This window comes from Ochotona princeps, chromosome 2 (genome assembly GCF_030435755.1).
Source record: "Ochotona princeps isolate mOchPri1 chromosome 2, mOchPri1.hap1, whole genome shotgun sequence".
Lineage (NCBI taxonomy): Eukaryota > Metazoa > Chordata > Mammalia > Lagomorpha > Ochotonidae > Ochotona > Ochotona princeps.
Window position 1 is genome coordinate 82,584,889 of NC_080833.1, and position 19,705 is coordinate 82,604,593.

The 19,705-nt window shown below is 39.2% G+C and overlaps 1 protein-coding gene across 1 annotated transcript in view; it reads right to left on the bottom strand.

The window, feature by feature from the left end:
- The window catches only part of DPYD (dihydropyrimidine dehydrogenase), an 873,733-nt gene that overhangs the window by 12,642 nt on the left and 841,386 nt on the right, over positions 1-19,705 (bottom strand). The window lies entirely within an intron of this gene.

A 19,705-nucleotide genomic window follows, 5' to 3' on the forward strand; every position in this document is an offset into this window, starting at 1 on the left:
AGAATCACATGATAGTATCAATAGATGCAGAAAAAGCTTTCGACAAAATCCAACACCACTTCCTGCTAAAATCCCTAACCAAGGTAGGCATAGATCGAAAAACCCACAACATAATTAAAGCCATATATGAAAAACCCAACGCCAGCATCATACTGAATGGAGAAAAGCTAGAACCCTTCCCACTGAGATCTGGAACAAGACAGGGATGTCCACTTTCTCCACTACTATTCAACATAGTCCTAGAGGTACTCGCTGAGGCCATAAGACAAGAAAAAGAAATCAGAGGAATCCAAATGGGAAACGAAGAAGTCAAACTCTCACTATATGCAGATGATATGATTCTTTATGTAGAAGAGCCAAGAGACTCAATACAGAGACTGCTAGAACTTGTACGAGAGTTTGGTAGAGTGGCAGGGTACAAAATTAATGAACAAAAATCAACAGCCATAGTGTATGCGAGCTGCCCCAAGATGGAAAAAGACTTAACCAGCAAGATACCATTCAAAATAACAGAGAAAAGTATGAAATATCTGGGAATAAATCTAACCAAAAATGTAGGAGACTTATTTGAAGAAAACTACAAACTACTTAAAAAAGAAATTGAACAAGACCTCAAAAGATGGAGTAACATCCCATGCTCCTGGATAGGTAAAATCAATATCATTAAAATGTCTATACTGCCAAAAGCAATATCTACATTCAACGCAATCCCAATCAAATTGCCCAAAACATTCTTCATGCAACTGGAAACAATGATCCAAAGGTTCATCTGGAAGCACAAAAAACCACGGATAGCTAGAACCATCCTGAAGAACAGGAAGTTAGCAGGGGGAATGACAGTTCCAGACCTCTGGACATACTATAGGGCAGTGGTTATCAAAACAGCATGGTACTGGCACAAAGATAGAGAGGAAGATCAATGGAGCAGAATAGAAACACCAGAAGGAAACCCACACAGATACAGCCAAATAATCTTTGACAAAAAGACAAACGACAATCCAGGCAAATGGGAAGATCTGTTCAATAAATGCTGTTGGGACAACTGGTTAATAGCCTGCAGAAACAAAAAAATAGATCCACATCTCTCACCATACACTAAGATCAGATCTAAATGGATAACAGATCTAAACCTACATCCAGAAACCTTCAAACTGTTGGAAGAAAATGTTGGAAACACACTGCAACACTTAGGGGTAGGCCCTCACTTCCTAAAAAAGACTCCAAATGCAGTAGAAATCAAGACCAAAATAAACAATTGGGACCTCATCAAACTAAGAAGCTTCTGTACAGCTAGAGAAACAATCAACAAAGTAAAAAGGCAACCCACAGAATGGGAGATCTTCGCACACGACATAGGTGATAGAGGGCTGATCTCCAGAATATACAAAGAGCTACAAAACAACCAAAATGTCAAAACAAACAAGCCACTCAAGAAATGGGCACGGGAAATGGGCAAACACTTCACAAAGGAACAAACCCAAATGGCAAATAAACATATGAAAAAATGCTCAAGTTCCCTGGCAATAAGGGAAATCCAAATTAAGACATCAATGAGGTACCACCTAACGCCAGTAAGACTGGCCCACATGAATAAAAGCACCAACAACACTTGTTGGCGAGGTTGCGGGGAAAAGGGATCCCTACTCCACTGCTGGTGGGGCTGCAGGCTGGTACAGCCTCTATGGAAATCAGTATGGAGAATATTCAAACAACTCAAATTCAACATACCGTATGATCCAGCAATAGCACTCCTAGGAATATATCCAGAACAATTGTTTTATGAGAAACCAACATGCACTCCTATGCTCATAGCAGCACAATCAGTAATTGCAAAAACATGGAAGCAACCAAAATGCCCATCAACAGAGGATTGGATAAGAAAGCTATGGTTCATCTACTCCATGGAATACTACTCAGCTATTAAAAAAAACAAAATGCAGTTCTTTGTGGCCAAATGGGCCAAACTGGAAACCATAATGCTAAGGGAAATGAGCCAATCCCAAAAGGTTAAATACCACATGTTAGCCTTAATTTAAGATGATATGATCTTATGTATAACATGTTATGTTTTGAATGTTATATGTTGTGTATAAACTAAAATTGAAATGTCAATGAGGTGGTCACAGAAGGTGGCTGGGAACTCGCATTTACTTTTAACATATTGGTTACTCATTACTATGTCAATTAATTCCATAATGATGTAAATTTTTGCTGATGGTATGTTGGAGCTTTCAATTGACTGGGATGATACTCTGCTGGCTCTGTCTTCAGGCCAGAGAGGATATACCTAAGAAGCTGTTGAACTTGACTGGACAATAAGATGCTGGACTCTATGTTTGGTATACGCTTGCAATGGGGGAATCTCAACTGAACTTGAGCTGTGGTTATGCAACAAGGTGGAGGAATCCACCATGGTGGGAGGGTATGGGGAGGGGGGGAGGACCCAAGTATCTATGTAACTGTGTCACATAATACAATGTAATTAATGAAGTTAAATAATAAATAATTAAAAAAAAAGAAAAGAAAACTGTATTTGTTTTTCATTTGGAAGAGAATAAAGAGTGACAACTATTTTTAATTGTTTCGTGAAAGAATATCAACTAAAATAAAATATCATTCTATGTGGCTGGAAATATGAACCTTTATTTAAAACTCAAAGCCTGAAGGGAGTTATGCTAGCTTATGAAGACCCTAGAGTATATAGCCTGGAATTTGGTGTTTCCTGAAAGATGTGTATAATCATTAATGCACCTATGGCTAGTCTAGTCCCTCTTAGACACACGTTTGGAGCTTAAGGAGCCTTCTTCATTCATTATTCCACACAGGGTGTGGCTATTCCAAGGTCAGACAATCTGTAGGAGCTATCCTTGGTTAGTCGAAATCTTTATGTGTGGGTGCGTGTGTGTGTGTGTGTGTGTAGAAAATGCAAAACTTTTTAAAGTATAAACGATACATTTGAGTTTGACATGGGTGTTCACAAAAATGTTATCAAGTACCACAGAATTCTAGAAGGGCAGCTTTGTACATAATTTACTTGGGATACTCAAAATATTTTGCACAAAATTCAGTCAATATTCCTGTCTGACATAAATTAAGGCCAGACTGTGAGGGTCTTGATCCCATTCATAATGTTTCTTTTTTTTATATAATGTTTCATACTGTTTGTTCAGATTAATATGAATTTGTTAGCTTGGGCCTATCTTATATTTTGTGATGGTAATTGTTATCAGGCAGGTTAAATGCTATTTCTAACTTCTTCACATTTAATTAGCAAATATTCAGCAATTCCTGTAAGGAAGTGTCCTTCTTAGACCAAGATCAAGGGCAGCATGTTATGGGCCATCACAGAGACTTCTAAATTAAAGGGATCCAACATTTCAATTATCTGGCCATAGTTGTTTAATCACTTAAATATTTGTTAATATGTACCATTATTGATGCCCCAAGCTCTTATCCTTTTGCATCATGATTTTTTCTTGTTTACTAAAATAGGAAATGAAATAATGTACTTTGTTTTCATTAAATTTATGCCAATTTCTAGCAACTTCTTCTTTACAAATGTTACCAAGTCAAAAACTGAATAATTGTTGCACAATTCCACTGCAGCAAGGTCTCAATTTTCCTAGTTTATTTCTAAGTTTTCCTCAATACCTTTACTATTCTTCTTTTATAAAGAATCAATGTCCCGGGCCCGGCATGGTGTCCTAGCCACTAAAGTCCTCACCTTGAAAACACCGGGATCCCATACAGGCGCTGGTTCTTATCCCAGCAGCCTCACTTCCCATTTAGCTTCCTGTCTGTGGCCTGGAAAAGCAGTTGAGGACAGCCCAAAGCCGTGGGACCCTGTGCCCTTGTGGGACACCCGGAAGAGGGCTCTGGGCTGTTGGCTACAGATTGGCGCAGCTCTGGTAGTTGTGGTCACTTGGGGAGTGAATAATCAGATGGAAGATATTCCTCCCTGTCATATATATATATATATATATATATATATATCTGACTGTGCAATAAAAATAAATCTTTAAAATGAATCAATGTCCCATAAACCATTTATGATTAAGTTGTATGGTTCAGTGATCTCATACAATTATACTTTCAAAAATATACAATGCAATGAAAATTTTTGATAGGTCCTTCGAGCTGAAAGACAGATGGGAAGCAAATTAATTTTAAAGGATTTCCTGAGTTTAAGTTTGGTAGAGCTCTGGTAACTGAGGAATAAACCGGTATATCCTGAGATGAGAATGCACAAACTATGATACAGAAAATGTAGTAGTTGATTGGCTACTGAGGAATAGAAAAACAAGTATGCCAAGAGATAGAATAGGAAGAAGTAAAAATCTGGGATGAACCAAGGTGAGAGAGTTTGGGTGAGACTGACAGCTGTGTGAGGACTGGCTGGGACCAAGGTTGGCTCAGAGAAGAGCTGTATTTCTGATCACTGCATTTTTTTTGTAGGTAGACATGAAAAGAATAAGTTTTTGTAAAAACACTTTGGATTCAAAATCATTTAATGGAACTAAGTGCATTTTTACGATATCGTTACCTATCGTAGACTTTCACTCTCAAGTATATTTTCCTTCCCCTTTTAATTCTACAGGTATTTTCTATGGGGATGCTGGACAGGTAACAAGTGCAAAGATTTGTCTTTAATTGTCATTTAACAGTGTGCCATCTGCTTGAAGCAGTGGGTGTGTTTTTCTGTTTTTTATTTTTAACAGGCAAGAAAACATTCCATTTTTCTAATATTTTCTCTACTATTTTGACCCATTCTTTTTTTTTTTATTCATTAATTACATTGTATTATGTGACACAGTTTCATACGTACTGGGATTCTCCCCACCCCTCCCCACTTGACCCATTCTTAAATGTGACACTATCCTTTTCTGGTTATCCTTGGTAATGAAGTATCTTCTCTTCTACGACCTCTGAATTACCAAGGTGTTTTAATGCACCCCTTTTTTTTCCTACCCCTTGGGAATCTTAGTGATTTTGACATCATAGTTTTATGGGACAGTTTCTCATTTGGTTTGGTCCATCTTCTGGTTAGACTGCTGACTACAGAATCACAGACACTGCTATATCTGATCCTGAAATTAAATTTTCCAAAGGTGGTAATCTGATATGTCTAAGTTCCCCTGGCCTAATGGATTATCAGTTACTATGGAAAGGTTATTTTTTTTTTAAGGTTCCTTCCATTGCCATTTTTCCCAAAAGAGATTTTTGTTGAGTCGGAAATAGGCCAGTGCAATGAGCCATCTCAATCCTCTGTCTTTTTTTGTGTGAGATTAAATTTCCAACATGCAATTCAATAATTTTTCAGATGTTTTGTTTTTAGCGGAGTGGGATTTTCACCAGAAGTCTGTGAAGGCTTACATCGTGACTCTGTCTTGTCTGTCCATATTAACCATCTGGTTACGGGGTCTCTGATGTAGTCCCAGGATAATGCACCTGGTTTTCTTTCATTTCACTCTCTCGCAGCTGCTTCCTCCATGCTTCACCTTCAGGTGTGTGGCTTGCCATGCATGTGCATATCTTTTTGACATACACTGCTCCTTCCCAGCCCTTCCATTTATTCCACATAAAATACACCTTCCCATTACCATATTTTGGTAAAGAATCACTTCTCAACAAGTCTTTTCAAGACTTCAGATTATTATTTTTTTTCAAATTCCGTTCAGTTTGAAAGTTTAGTTAGAGAATTATTCCTCCACCATTTGGTGACATATGGACAATTGAGACTATTCATGTTGTTGCCACACCATTTCTCTAGGATTCTGAAAATTGCTGGCCATGTCCTCTACTATTTTTCTTTTATGTGCCATCCTCTTTAAGCTCTGTGGTACCTAATATGTTCTTACAGTTTTATCTGGGTACTTTTCTCCTTCCCTTCACAATTCAATTGAAATAATAAACCACTCGATCAGGCTGACTGGTCTACTGCCAGCTCTGTCGTGCCAGTCTTATGAGATGCAGTCCATCTCCTAGGAGAGGCAGCAGGAAGAAGAGATGAAAACATCACTAGTGCCCCTAAACCATTCATTTTCCTACGCAGAAATTTAATGATGTTGGAGACACATTCATGCCTTCATAAAGAGAATAATAATTCACTCTTGCATGGATCAACAGAATTGGGGAGCTACTGGGGGTTTTTATAAAGTCTTGGCAGCTTCCCAAGTCTGTGTTGTATACTTTCCAGGAATAAAGCATGTTTCACATTTAGCTGGGCCAAATATGCACATTGTCACTTTAGTTGTCCTCAAGAAGATGAACAACCTTCTCCAGAAAGCCTTGCCCAGTTTCTTCCCTAGGGCACAGGTGGCTCAGTCAGTAGCACCTTCACCAGCTACTAGCAAAAGGACAGCCTTGTACCCTGTGCTGGCAACCAGGTCTGTTTCTTCTCCCCCTCCTTATTCTTCTTGCACTGTTTTGATTACCCTCTTCTCTCACAAACTCTACCTTTCTGTACCATTCACAGAAGCTGGAGCTCCAAAGTATGACATCCTGTGTGGTGAGTGGTGTTATTTTTATGAAAAGGAAATCAACAAGTGGTCATGAAAATGAGGAGACTGATTGGGAGCCAGGCTGTTTCCAGGACTCCTGTATTGGACAGAGAACCTGGGAGGCCATTCTTCACTGCCTGAGGGGCCAGCAGAAGCAGGAAAGCTGGTTGGCCACTGAGGACTCATCCCAGTGGAGCTCTGACATCCCAGCTGCCATCTCCTGGAGTTCATTGGTCTTCTGGATCATATGCTTAAGATGGACCAAGTATACAAAGTTATTTACCTCATGATTAACTGCTTTTCAGTTCTATCCTAACTATGAGTTATTATGGAACAACACAAAGCATTTACCACTTGGACATCACTGCCTGCTTGATCTAGGGATTGTGTACTGGATGTGTCATGGGTTATTGTAAGTATGTCTATACCTTATGTTCTGCAGACATACACTTTCCCTTTCTAGGGGACTGAAGAGTCATAACAGATAGCAAAGGACAGTGCTTTGGGGACCAGAGCCTAAGAGCCAGACTTCGGAATTGATGCTTTGCTTTGCATCCTGCTAGTTGTATGACCTTGGGAGAGTCATTTAACCTCTCAGTTTATCAATTACTTAATTACTAAAATAGGAATAACACAGGTACTTCATGGGGCTATTGTGAGGATTAAATGAGCTAATTCGTGAGCACATGGCAGTGTTTGAAACCTCATAAGTATTCAATAAATATTAGCTTTTATTATTAATTCTCTGCTTAATTAACACTCATTTATTAAACTCTATTTTAAATAATACCATCTCTGTGAAGCTTTCCACAATTACCCGAGGCAGAACTAATCCCTTTCACTCCTCTGTTTTCCCAGAGCATTTTGTACATATTTGATTGAACTGTAAATAATTTTTAACATGTGTCTTTCTCCCTTGCTAGATGATGAGCTCCATAAGGATAGATTTCTTTCTTTTTAAAATTCATGTAGTATTCCTGGTTTCCAGCACAATTCCTGGATCACAGTGAGTGCATAATAACTACATGTTAGTGCTACATTTCCACTGAGATGGCAAAAATCTCTCCGCCTTGGAGTGTGCCTTGTACGTCTTTGGAATATCCACAGTTCTTAGCACACTGCTGGCCACATAGCACACTCTCAATAAACACTTGCTGATTGACTTGATATTGAAACTGCCTACCTCTGAAGCAAGAGACCATTAAATCATATCTGAGATGTTCGTGAGGAAAAAAGAACAAAAGATGAGATCTATTGAGCATGGCTTGCTTAGAAATAATATTGTCAAATTCATAACTAAGGAAGATGGGCTAGATTAGAAACTTGGATGCATGACTGAAAAGCTTGTTCAGACAAGAGGGCTTAGTTAACTTTGTGAGGCTCTGGGGCTCTTTCTGCGGCAGATGGGGAATAATACACTGTGGTAGCTGAGAAGATCAACAAGGCAGTGTAGTGGAGTTTAAACTATTGAGCAGAGGAATCTATAAAGAGGCCAGCGGAGAGGAGGGAATAAACAAGATAAAATAAACAGATGGGTGGACAGAGAAAATATTAAGCATGAAAACAGATAACCCAGGCCTTCCAGGAAAAAGGAATGAAGAAAAAATGATATGCCAAGTACAGAAGCAGCTCTGTGGGGAAAGCACAACTGTAATAATGTGGCAGCAGAGGTAAATACTTGGTGTGCCTGGATGTGTGTGTGTGTGCTAGAAAAAGCAATGACTGGACGAGATGCAATGTGTGAAGCAAAAGCAGAGAGAAAATGATTCTTAAAGAGAGGGTGCCTGTTGATTTCCATGTGGAGTGAACTACTTCACAATATATCATCCATATAGGATAGGAAATAATGGGGAGGGGCAGGGGATTTATAGGATAATGGAAATATAATCATGGTTTCTTGCATTTGAATTCAATTGTGATGTATATAACACTCCACACATGTACCATCTTTTAAAACAATGGAATAGAAGTTTTCAGGCATTACCTAGCACTTAATTTCCCTCCAGCAAGTCTCTCTGAATTGTTACAATAGCTTTCCAACTGGTTTCCAACCTTGCCCAGCTAAGATCTTCTATGACCGCTACAGCTAGAAGAGCCTTGCTGGCTCTGTTTTCAGACCAGAGAGGGTATACCTAAGAAGCCATTGAACTTGACTGGACAATAAGATGCTGGACTCTATGTTTGGTATATGCTTGCAATGGGGGAATCTCAACTGAACTTGAGCTGTGGTTATGCAACAAGGTGGAGGAATCCACCATGGTGGGAGGGTTTGGGGAGGGGTGGGGAGAATCCAAGCACCTATGAAACTGTGTCACATAATACAATGTAATTAATGAATTAAAATAAATAAATAAATAAATAATTTTTTAAAAAGCCTCAAAAGTTTTTTACTAAAGTTTTCCACTTTTAGGATATTAATGTTTTCTGTTCTATCTGCATAAAGTGCTCTTACATTATTTGTTTCTTCACTTTTTCAGTTATTTATTTAAATGCCAAATAACCCTCAAGGTGCTTCCTAAGCAAACATATTAAAAAATATCTTCACTCAATCTGCTTGATTTCTCTATAATACTTACATGTTATGCATTCATGTATATTATGTTTGTTTGCTGTTGTCTGCTTTTCCCCACTAAAATGTAAGCTCCAGGACAGGTTGGAGTGCCGCTGACTGTACCCGTGCTGCAATGCTCTGGTCACAATGGATGTTCAGCGTTCCTACGGGGGAGTATGCTGACTGAGGCCAGGCAGAGGTTGGAATCTCGCTGAATGTTCGAAACAAATGGCAACAATGCAGAGTATTTGCCGGCAAAGCAATCTGTGCTTCCTGTGCATCATTTCTACTTCTTCAGACTTCTTCCTTTCTTCAGGCTTCCCCACACCATCATTTCCTTCTGGAGATTCTCCTTTTCTTTGATCACTTCATTCAATACTCCCTCACAGAGTATTATTTCAAGGAAGAAATAAGATGATGTATTCAGGCTTTGATTTTGTGCTTAGAACAGTGGACGCAGCTGAAATATTAGTTCTTTCTCCCTTATGTCCTCGAGCACGAGACCACATAACCCTCTCTCTTATCCATTTCTATATACTTAATCTCAATTTTTACGCCATAGCAAAATATATTCATTAATCTAAAGACACTAAAAAGATTGATCTTTTAATCTCATCTCGGTTGAATCATCAAAATCTGGTCATCTTAATCCTCTTATTCTAAACTCCTTACACCTCATACATACCTCAGTATAATGCGATTTGCTAAATCTTGGGGGAAGAATTAGCAAGATATGCCATCTTGGTCTCCAACAGCATGCCACGTAACAAATCCAGGACCAAAGCACGGAGTGTCATCTGGTGTATTCCTCATCTCCTCACCCTTCCAATACACAGCTAGTTTGTGAGCTCACCTCCTTGGAGAGGTCTTCCCTAATCTGTCAATTTATATTCAGTATTGCTATGAAAATATTTTCTAGATTATCTTCTCACCATAGCTCATACCATAATTATGACTTTGTATAATTAGTGTGATTGTAAAAAATGCCTGTCCTCTTTTCTGTCCTCCATGCTTTGTGAGAACAGAAGCTGTGTCTGTAGTGCTTATCATCCTAAAGAGGCGCAGTTCCTAGTATAGTGCTTGTCTCATAGTAGGTATGTAATGGATTACCGTCTTTAAAACTCCTAACTTGATTGGGCTCCAACCAAGCTTTTTGCATTCCTACTTTTCATTCTTCCTTTCCCTAATGTTTTGGACAAATGATAATAGACAGTCAGCTTAACATATTATCATATTCAACTTTTCCATTCCTGATGATACAATGGAAGTGACATTTATTTATGATATATTTGGTATAGGTATCAAACTAAAAGCACTTCACAATACTCTTTAACCCTAGGAAGCAAATAGTTAAAAAAATTTAACCTCCATTAGCTAAAGAATTCAACAATTAGAAAGTAAATAAATAAATAAACAAAAACAAACAAAAAGCACTGTTTCCTAAGAGTAGAAAGGCTCCAAACAATAATCAATTCTAAAAATGTCAGTATCTTTCATATAGATCATGTTTTCTGAATTCTGTATTAATTATCACAGATCAGAGAAAACATATAGTGTCTGCCTTTTGGGGAGTGGATTATTTTACTAAACATAATAGTTTCAAATGGCCAGTTCATGATTCATTACCTGTTGCTCCTTAAACTCTATATTAACAAACAAAAACAAACAAACAAGAAATAGAAACAAAGGTGTAATTGGGAGTGGAAGCAAGATTTAAACCCAGGCATTACAAAATAGGGTAAGCTCATCCCAAGAGGTCTTTACACCACTGTGGCAAATGGCTGCCCCTGAAGTAGACACTATTTTTCCATCTCCACTTCACATATTAAGTACATGAAGAAACTTCACAGAGCTATTAAATGGCAGAACCAATTTTTGGACTCAGGCAATGTGGCAGGAGTCATCTCACATTTAGTTCTGAAAACTCGTACAACAAATGTAATCTTGTTAAATCTTGTAAACTTTGTTGTGTATTTTGATGAAAGGAATAACTTCTTAAGGTACTTATATGGGCATATCATTTAAACATGGCTATAAACAAGAGCACTATTGAAGCTGAAATTCCATTTCAAGAGGTGTCCCTCCTTGAGATGGTTTGAATTTGTCCTGCGGAAGTCATGTGTTGGAAACTTAATTCCCAAATTCTTATGTTTACAGTGTTGAGAATTAGAGGTTTTGGGAAATCATTAGGGTTAGATGAACTCCTTTGGGTGGGGCTGGTAATGAAAAGGAAGAGTGATCTGAGGAACATCTGTCCTATCCCCCAACTGATACCCTCTGCCATGGTACTGTGCAGCAAGAAGGCCCTCCCCCGATGCTGAGCAGTTCTGACAGTTGCCGTGTATTTGAACTTCCCAGTAAGCATGAGCTAATAAGCTTCTACTCTTTATAAATGACCAGTTTCATACAATTGGTTATGGCAACTGAAAATGGAGGGAGAAACACCTTGTAATCCAAGATAACCTGCAGTAGTTTTTGCATCTCATCTCTTCTCCATCTGCTAAGGATGTGGCTGCCTTAGTCATGCCACTTCTGTAAGCTTCTTTTTTTGGATACAAACACACTAAAGCCTAGATAATTGTAGTTTATATAATTTTTTCATAAATATTTATTTTATGAGAGAGAGTCTTCCTTCATCTGCTTCATTATCCAAATGGACACAAAGGCCAGAGTTGAGCCAGTTTGAAGTTGGAAACCAGGACTTCGTTCTTGATTCTGCATTGGGTACAGGGGCCTAAATGCCTTGGGCCATTCTCTACTGCCTTCCCAAGCCATTAGCAGGGAGGTGGATCGGAAGTGGAGCAGTCAGGACTCAAATAGGTGCCCATACGGGATACCAGCACTGCAAGAGGAGAATTAGCTCACTATGCCAACACACTGGCTCTAGGATGATTGTAGTTTAAATAAACCAGCTTTTCCTCTCTTTTCCATTTCTTTGTCTTACCACCCTCCTCTGATCTTTCTAACTATTTTGCACTGAAGAACTGAACAACGATTTTACACACTTTGTTTTTACTTTCTCAGTCTTTGTTCATTCCTCAGTTTACTGCCTCCTGGGTTCTAGTTTTCAACACTCTACTGAAACTATTTATTCAATGAGGTAAGCTAAAGCAACACACATCTGAAAGCCATGGAGTTTATTGTAGGACCATGGCTGTAATGGGAAAATCTTAAGTAAGGAGTAAAACCATCAGGCCCCATTTTGAAAACAGCTGTACTTCAAGGATGGATGACAATGAAATTGGGAGGTCAAATAAGGAAATGAATTAGATTTCCAGGAGCGGATGTGTGAAGAACTGCAGTATGTTCTTGAGAGTATGAACAACAAAGGAGGGTGATATGTGAGCTCAGAAAAGGAGATATGGGCAACTGTTTGATGAATGCAATGAGTAATGGAATGGAATCAGAATTCCTGGCTTCAGTAAGAAAAGGAATAGCAGACTCAGGAGGACCTAGAGGCTTGGTAGGAGTGAGATTTACAGAGTTCGAAGTAAGATGCCTTTGGGGATTCTTGTTAGACAATCCAGATGGACGTCTCCAGAAGATCAGGCAGACACTGTGTGAAGCAGTGGAAAGAGGTTTGAGAGACAGAATGATTAAGTCATTGCACAGGAGAATTGTGTAAGAATCCTAAAGGAAGATAGTATGTAGAAAAGGAAGGAGAGACAGATAAACACACACACTGCCATCATGTTCTCCCTCCAACCCTTTCTACTTTTCCAGATCTGCAAGTCAGCTTCTGCTGGGCAGCCTACAGTTCACTCCCTGAGCAATATTCTCCTCCAGGTCTACCTTTCTCCCAAAATTGTTAGACAAACTGCAACCTTTGGAATTTATATTTGAAACACACTTGCCAAAGTGCAATTATATCCAACATAAAAATCAGCACAAAAATCTATTTGGCAAGAATAAATATTCCAAAAGAAAATAGTTTGAAGGCAATGAACAGTAAATTCACAAAAGAAAGCATATCAGAATTATATAAAATGCTAATCTCTTTAATAGTTAGACATTCAAATTCAAGGGGAAACACTTGTTGGGGGGCTGCATGCTGGCATGCAAGCTAATCCTCCACCTGTAGCACAAGCATCCCACATGGGTGCTGGTTCTATATCAGCTGCTTCACTTCATGATTTGATTAGCTGCTAATGGCCTTGGAAAACAATGGAGGATGGCTCAAGGACTTGGGCCCATGACCCCATGTGGGAAACCTGAACGACATTCCTGGCACCCAGCTTCAGATTGGCTCAGCCCTGGCTAGTGCTGCAATCTGGGGAGTCAACTAGTGGATGGAAGATCTATTTTTATCTTTTCTTTTCTATAAATCTGCCTTTCAAATAAAAATAAATATATTAAAAAGGAAAAATGCCTTTTTTAAGATTTAAAGAATCAATTGTTAATACATTTCTTAGAAAATGAAATATCCCTTATATTTTTGCAGGAATATGAATTCTGTACATTATTTCTGGAGTATGAGTTATCAGAATGCATTAAAAGCCCTAAAATTCCACTTTGTAAAACTTATTTATTTTTTGACAGGGAAAGTTATTTATTTATTTTACTTCTTTTTATTATTATCATTTTATGATACAGTTCCATAGGCCTTTGTAAAATTTATATTGAGAAGACAATAAGAGATCTGAGACTGTACAAGTTTTCTGCACAAGTATGCAGATATCACTATTTGCTTGAAATTGTCAAAATAAATTAAGTGTTCAACAACAGGTTAATTTAAAAAACTAAATTATTTATATATTGTAAAATACTATCAAGTCATTAAAACAATGAAAAATAAAACCATTTAAGATGAGAATTTCATATACAAAGTTTAGTATGGAGAAATACATTTTCTATGCCTGTATTACTCTAATTGAAGGGGAGACAGGCATTTGGTATAGCAGCTGATCACGGCTTGGGATGCCTCCACCCTGTAACAGAATGTTTGGTTTAAGTTCACATTATTCAGTTTCTAATCAAGCTTTCTGCTAAGGGTTACCTGGGAGGACACAGGTTGTGGCCCAGGTATTTGAGTCCTTGTATCCATGTGGGAGATCCAGAAATTTGGCAAAGTATAGAAAATGACTATAATTTAAATAATCTAAATTTTAATGATCATCTAGTTTAGGCTATTGGGTTATGGGTAAATTTTACATTAATCTTTAAAATTCAAACAAAAACTAAAAACATATGAAAAGAAGCTACAGAAAGTCAGGAAAGAGAGGAAGGAAATGGGAGAAGAAAAGTAATTTCCTTGTTAGCTTCATTTCACGGGTCTTTTATGAGATATTATCCCTAAATCAAATAATTATTGCTCCTAATTTCTTTATTAACAATCTGGTCATTGTACTATGTCAACGTCTTTATTGTCTATGTGATGTTTCATGACCTATTCCATACATTCTCTAGAAGTAATGTAACTCCATGAATGATTTTCTAGCATGTCACTCTGAATTCAATAAACCAGGAGTCTTAATCTCACCTCCATCCCCTACTTTCCATTTTATTGTGTGAAGGTTAAAATAATTATTCTTAAAATTTATTTATTTATCTTAAAAAATTATAGTTTTTTTTTTAATTTAAAAGATATACAGACAGGAGGAGAGACATAGAGGAAGATCTTCCATTTGTTGATTCATTCTCCAAGTGGCCACAATGGCTGGTGCAGCTCCGATCCAAGGCCAGGAGCCCGGAGCCTCTTCCAGGCCACCCATGGGTGCATGGTCCCCAGGGTTTGGGTCATCATCAATTGCTTTCCTAGGCCACAAGCAGGGATCTGGACGGGAAGTGAAGCTGCCAGGATAGAACTGGCTCTCATATGGGATCCCAGCATGTTCAAGGTGAGGACTTTAGCTGCTAGGCTACTGCACCAGGTCTAGATGTATTTATTTTTATTGCAAAGCTGATTCACTGAGAGGAGAGACAGTGAGAATGGCTGCAACGGCCAGGGCTGAGCCATTGTGAAACCAGGAGCCAGGATATTTTTCTGGATCTCTCATGCAAGTACACGGTCCCAAGGCTTTGGACTATATTCCACAGCTTTCCCAGGCTGTAATCAGGGAACTTTATGAGAAGTGGAGCAGCTGGGACATGAACCAGTGCCATTTGGGTTGCCAGCACTTGCATGTAGAGGATTAGCCTGTTGAACCATTGCACAGATATCTAAAATTAGTTACTCTTTCTTTGTTCCACAATTTTCCCATTTTTAAAATGAAGAATATGGTTATTCCAGGTACATGAGGATTAAATATATTATCTAGGGTGTTTAAAACTATTAGTTACCAAATGCTTCCAAGGGTGTTTGTATGAGATAAAATTTTTCTCTGGAAAAGCATATTGAAATACATATGAAAGTATATCTTGTTAGGGAAGGATTAATTAAGGAATGCAATCATGGGGACTGGTATTTTGTTGTACTGTGTTAATCCATAGCTGTGATACCATCTCCCATTTTAGAGGGTTGCTTTCGGCTCCAGCTACTCCACTTTGCTTCAGCTTCCTGATAATATACTTGGGAAGGGTGAAGCTTGTGGTACAAATTCTTGGGCTACTGATACCCATGTGTGAGGCCTGGATGGAGTTCTTAGCTCCTGGTTGTGGTCTAGCCCAGTACTGGTTGTTGTTGCCATTTGGGAATTAAGCCAGCTATTGCAAGATTTTCTTACAGTTCTTTCTTTAGCTCTGCCCTTCAAATAGATGGATAGAAGGAGAGATAGGTAAAATAGATTTTTTTCAAATACAACTCAGTCGTGTATCTCACTATTGATAGCAGCATCACGGCTTAGAGATGAGGGGCCGTGTGAAGTTACCCTGGATCCATGGACATTCTGGAGAGAAGAATACACTTGACCTTCCTTCTTCCTCTAAAAATACATGCTATTCCTACTCCACAGAAAGTGGTATAGAAAGCAAGATGCAGTAAACAGTTTAACCAATTTGATTGCTCACAATTTTTTTTAAGATGTATTTATTTTTATTGCAAAGTCAGATACACAGAGAGGAGCAGAGACAGAGAGGAAGATAATTCAAATACATCCAGTTTTTGCTTATTCTGTTTTTGCTACATTTCTGAGTTAGTAATGTATTCTTAGAAGTATTAGAATGCTAAAAGTGTTCAAAATATTATTGTACTTTTATAATAAACTTGCTCTTTTATTTCAAATATAAATAATATTTTTTGAAATGTCTACACACAAGAAAAAAATATTCCTACATATAAAGATTTTTACAGTTAATTCAAATTGGTTAAGAAACGAGATAGCAGCTAAAGTCCTCACCTTGAACATGCTGGGATCCCATACGGGCACCGGCTCTAACCCCAGTGGCCCTGTTCCCTATCCAGATCCCTGCTTGTGTCCTGGGAAAGCAATTGAGGATGGTCCAAACCCTGGGGACCCTGCACCCATATGGGAGACCTGGGAGAAACTCTGGGCTCCTGGCTTTGGATTGGCTCAGCTCTGGCTCTCTCTGTCTCTCCTCTTCTCTGTATATATCTGATTTCCAATAAAAATAAATAAATCTCTTAAAAAAGGAAGAAGCGATATAGAGACTGCAGAATTTCCACTCACCTTCATGATAATAATCATAGCCAACCGTAAGGGAGAAAAAAGCTTATGAAGGATCTTGCCTGCCTCTCCCATTAGTGTACCACACAGCAAGCTGATAAGAATAGTTCAGTAGAGTTTTTGAGGCTGTGTTGCTGTTCATCTTATTTGGAATTATGGCAGGGAAGCAGTAATGGTCAGCCATTTGTAGATTTCCTTTCAGAACTCAGCATTGCTTAAATGTGGTAACATCAAGTCTAAATTCCATTGTTTTCAGTATGTGGTCCATTTTATTCTGTTTATAGTTATAGGGAATTTTAAATGGTTTCGGTTCCCAACTAACTACCAAATTCAATTTTAGCAAGGTGTACTTCAGAGAACCTAAGAGCAAGATTTTAGTTGATGTTTCAAACTGAAAACAGTGGCAGGAGGAGACTTGCACTAGATAGAGGAGTATCAATTTCAGTAACTGCAAACCACATTTCCGTGATGGTGATTTCAGAGAAAATACTATCCAATTACACTCATTTTCCCCCTCACTGGGGATGCTTTAAAGCAATTCTGCCTCATGGGGATGTAGGGCAGGACAAAATGGGTGTGGCTATCAGCAAGCAACCTGAGGTACCCTGTTCTGTATCTTAAGCAGAATGGTGTGTGAATACACACACTGATGTATATGTAAAAGTTGCACACAATTCAACACAAACACACACAAACACTGACAGACATGAAAAAACAGGGTTACAGTTGATAAATAATATCTTTTGAAATTTGTATGTATAAGGAAATAATGATCATATAATCACCACAGCCAAACAATATTTTGGTTGTTGTAGTGTATTATACCACATTATACCAGCAGGGAGAGAGGAGTACAGGAGACTTCCGTTTAATTTCTTACAATGGCATGTCAGGCTATATTTTTCTTAAACTACAAAGGTTAAAGAAAAAAAGCAAGAAAGGTAACATACAAACAGAACTCTACCTTAAGGTAACTTTTTCTATTATCCAGAAAATAATCCATTTAGTTTTTCCAGAGGCCAAGCCAGCGAAAGCTTTCCCAAAATGTAAAATCTCATATTGATATATACATGATGTATACTGATATTTTACATTGCATGACTAATACAAGATTTCTTGGAGTTAACTATGGGTTAAAATAATTTAATTTTTTTTTTTTTTTTGCAAAGTCAGATATATAGAGAGGAGGAGAGACAGAGAGGAAGATCTTCAGTCTGATCATTCACTCCCTAAATGACCACAATGGCCTGTGCTGTGCTGATCCAAAGCCAGGAGCCAGGAACTTCCTCCAGGTCTCCCACATGGGTTTAGCATCCCAAGATTTTGAGCCACTCTTGACTGCTTTCCCAGGCCACAAGCAGGGAGGTGGATGGGAAGTGGAGCTGCCAGGATTAGAACCGGCACCCATATTGGATCCTGGCGCATTTAAGGCAAGAACTTTAGCTGCTAGGCTACTGTGCCAGACCCAAAATAATTTTAAAAGACTACAAGCTCTCAATAGTCTGATACATTGGCAACACAAGATTTTCTATAAAATTCAGGCTTGGTAGCACTCTAAAAATTATAAAATACATGATTAAAAGCATAAACACAAAATGGAAGAAAACATTTTATAATTTCAGAGAATTTTACCATAAAAGTGTTTTTTAATTTTGTTTTTTATGCTGTTTACATGGTTGATTAGGGTAGGACGGGTGGAGGATTAGGGAAAATGAATGAGACAAGTGTTTGCAAATTTTCTTTTCTTTTTCTCCTTCCTTTATCCAGGGGAAGGGTGGAGATAAGGGATGCAGCCACGGCAGCCTCCCAATAGCCTCAGTATTCAGGGCTGGGGAATGGCCACCCTTCGTCATCCAGCAACCCCGGTGTGGAGCATGCTCTAAGGGTTCTGCTCATCTGATTGCAATAGTTCTGAAATGCTGTTGATCCTGCCGATCCAAGCATGAGGAAATGCTTCCAAGGTCCATTGGTTGACATAGTTTACCTTCACTCAGATATTTGCTGCCAATACTTGGCTGGGGTAGTTGACCAACTTGTTCTGTCCTCTTTCTTCTGCTATGTTCTCTGTAGGCCCCAATGGATTGCCATACTTCCATGTACACCTGGGTATGCTGCCCACTGCTCCGTCTTAGCCACTGAGGAGCCACAGCTCTGACACACGCACTCCACGATCAGACCACAGATGCTGTGATTCTCCCCATGGTTACAGTTCTGAGTTCAGCAGTTCAGTTAGGGGGCTCCCCCAAAGAAACCTTTTCTGATTCCAGACCTGGCTCTTGTGGGTGCTTGCCAGTGAGGACTCCAGATCTGTCCATCCCCTACATCTGCCTACACACACACTAGTAGTTGCAATTGCTGGGTCAGGTCTGTCTTCAGCCTGGTCTCTTATGTAAACCAAGGGATACCATGGAGCAGCCCAACCCTGACCACCACAGATTCAGCCCTCATGTTCATCAGTGGGAACTGCAGCCTAGTCAGAGTGACCCATAATAACCCTTACTAGGTCATCCCCCGGTCCTGGTTCTCACGCCTAATAGTATGTGCAGCAGACTGCTCCAATCTGTCCCATATCCCATTCAGCTCTCATACACGTCAATGGGCGCTGAAGCCCAGCTTAATCCAACAGATCCCACCATCCAGCCCATACTCATGCTGGAGGGTGACACCACCTGTCTAGTCAGGCCCACTTCCAGTGCTCACAGTTACAACCCATCAGAGAGGTGCCCACAGTTTCACCACTGGATCCTGTACTCTTCAGATGTTTCTGAAGTCTTGCCCCAGTTCCAGCACTTGCCAGTTGATATTGCAGCAAAGCCCAACCAGCCTGCACTTACTCTGGCTCATGCATGCACCAGTGAATACAATTGGTTAGACCAACCTGGCTCTCCCTCTAACCCAGTTCACATACAGGCCAACAGTTATTGTATTGGTGTCTGGACTAGCCTGCCCCTGATTCCAGTACTCAAGCTCACCAGTGGCCCAACGGGAGAGTTCCCAGTAGCCTACCTACCTGGGCTTGCACCTCTCATTCCCCTGGTCTCACCTGTGCTAGTGGGTGCTGTGACCCAGTGTGGCATGGCCCGCCTCATTTA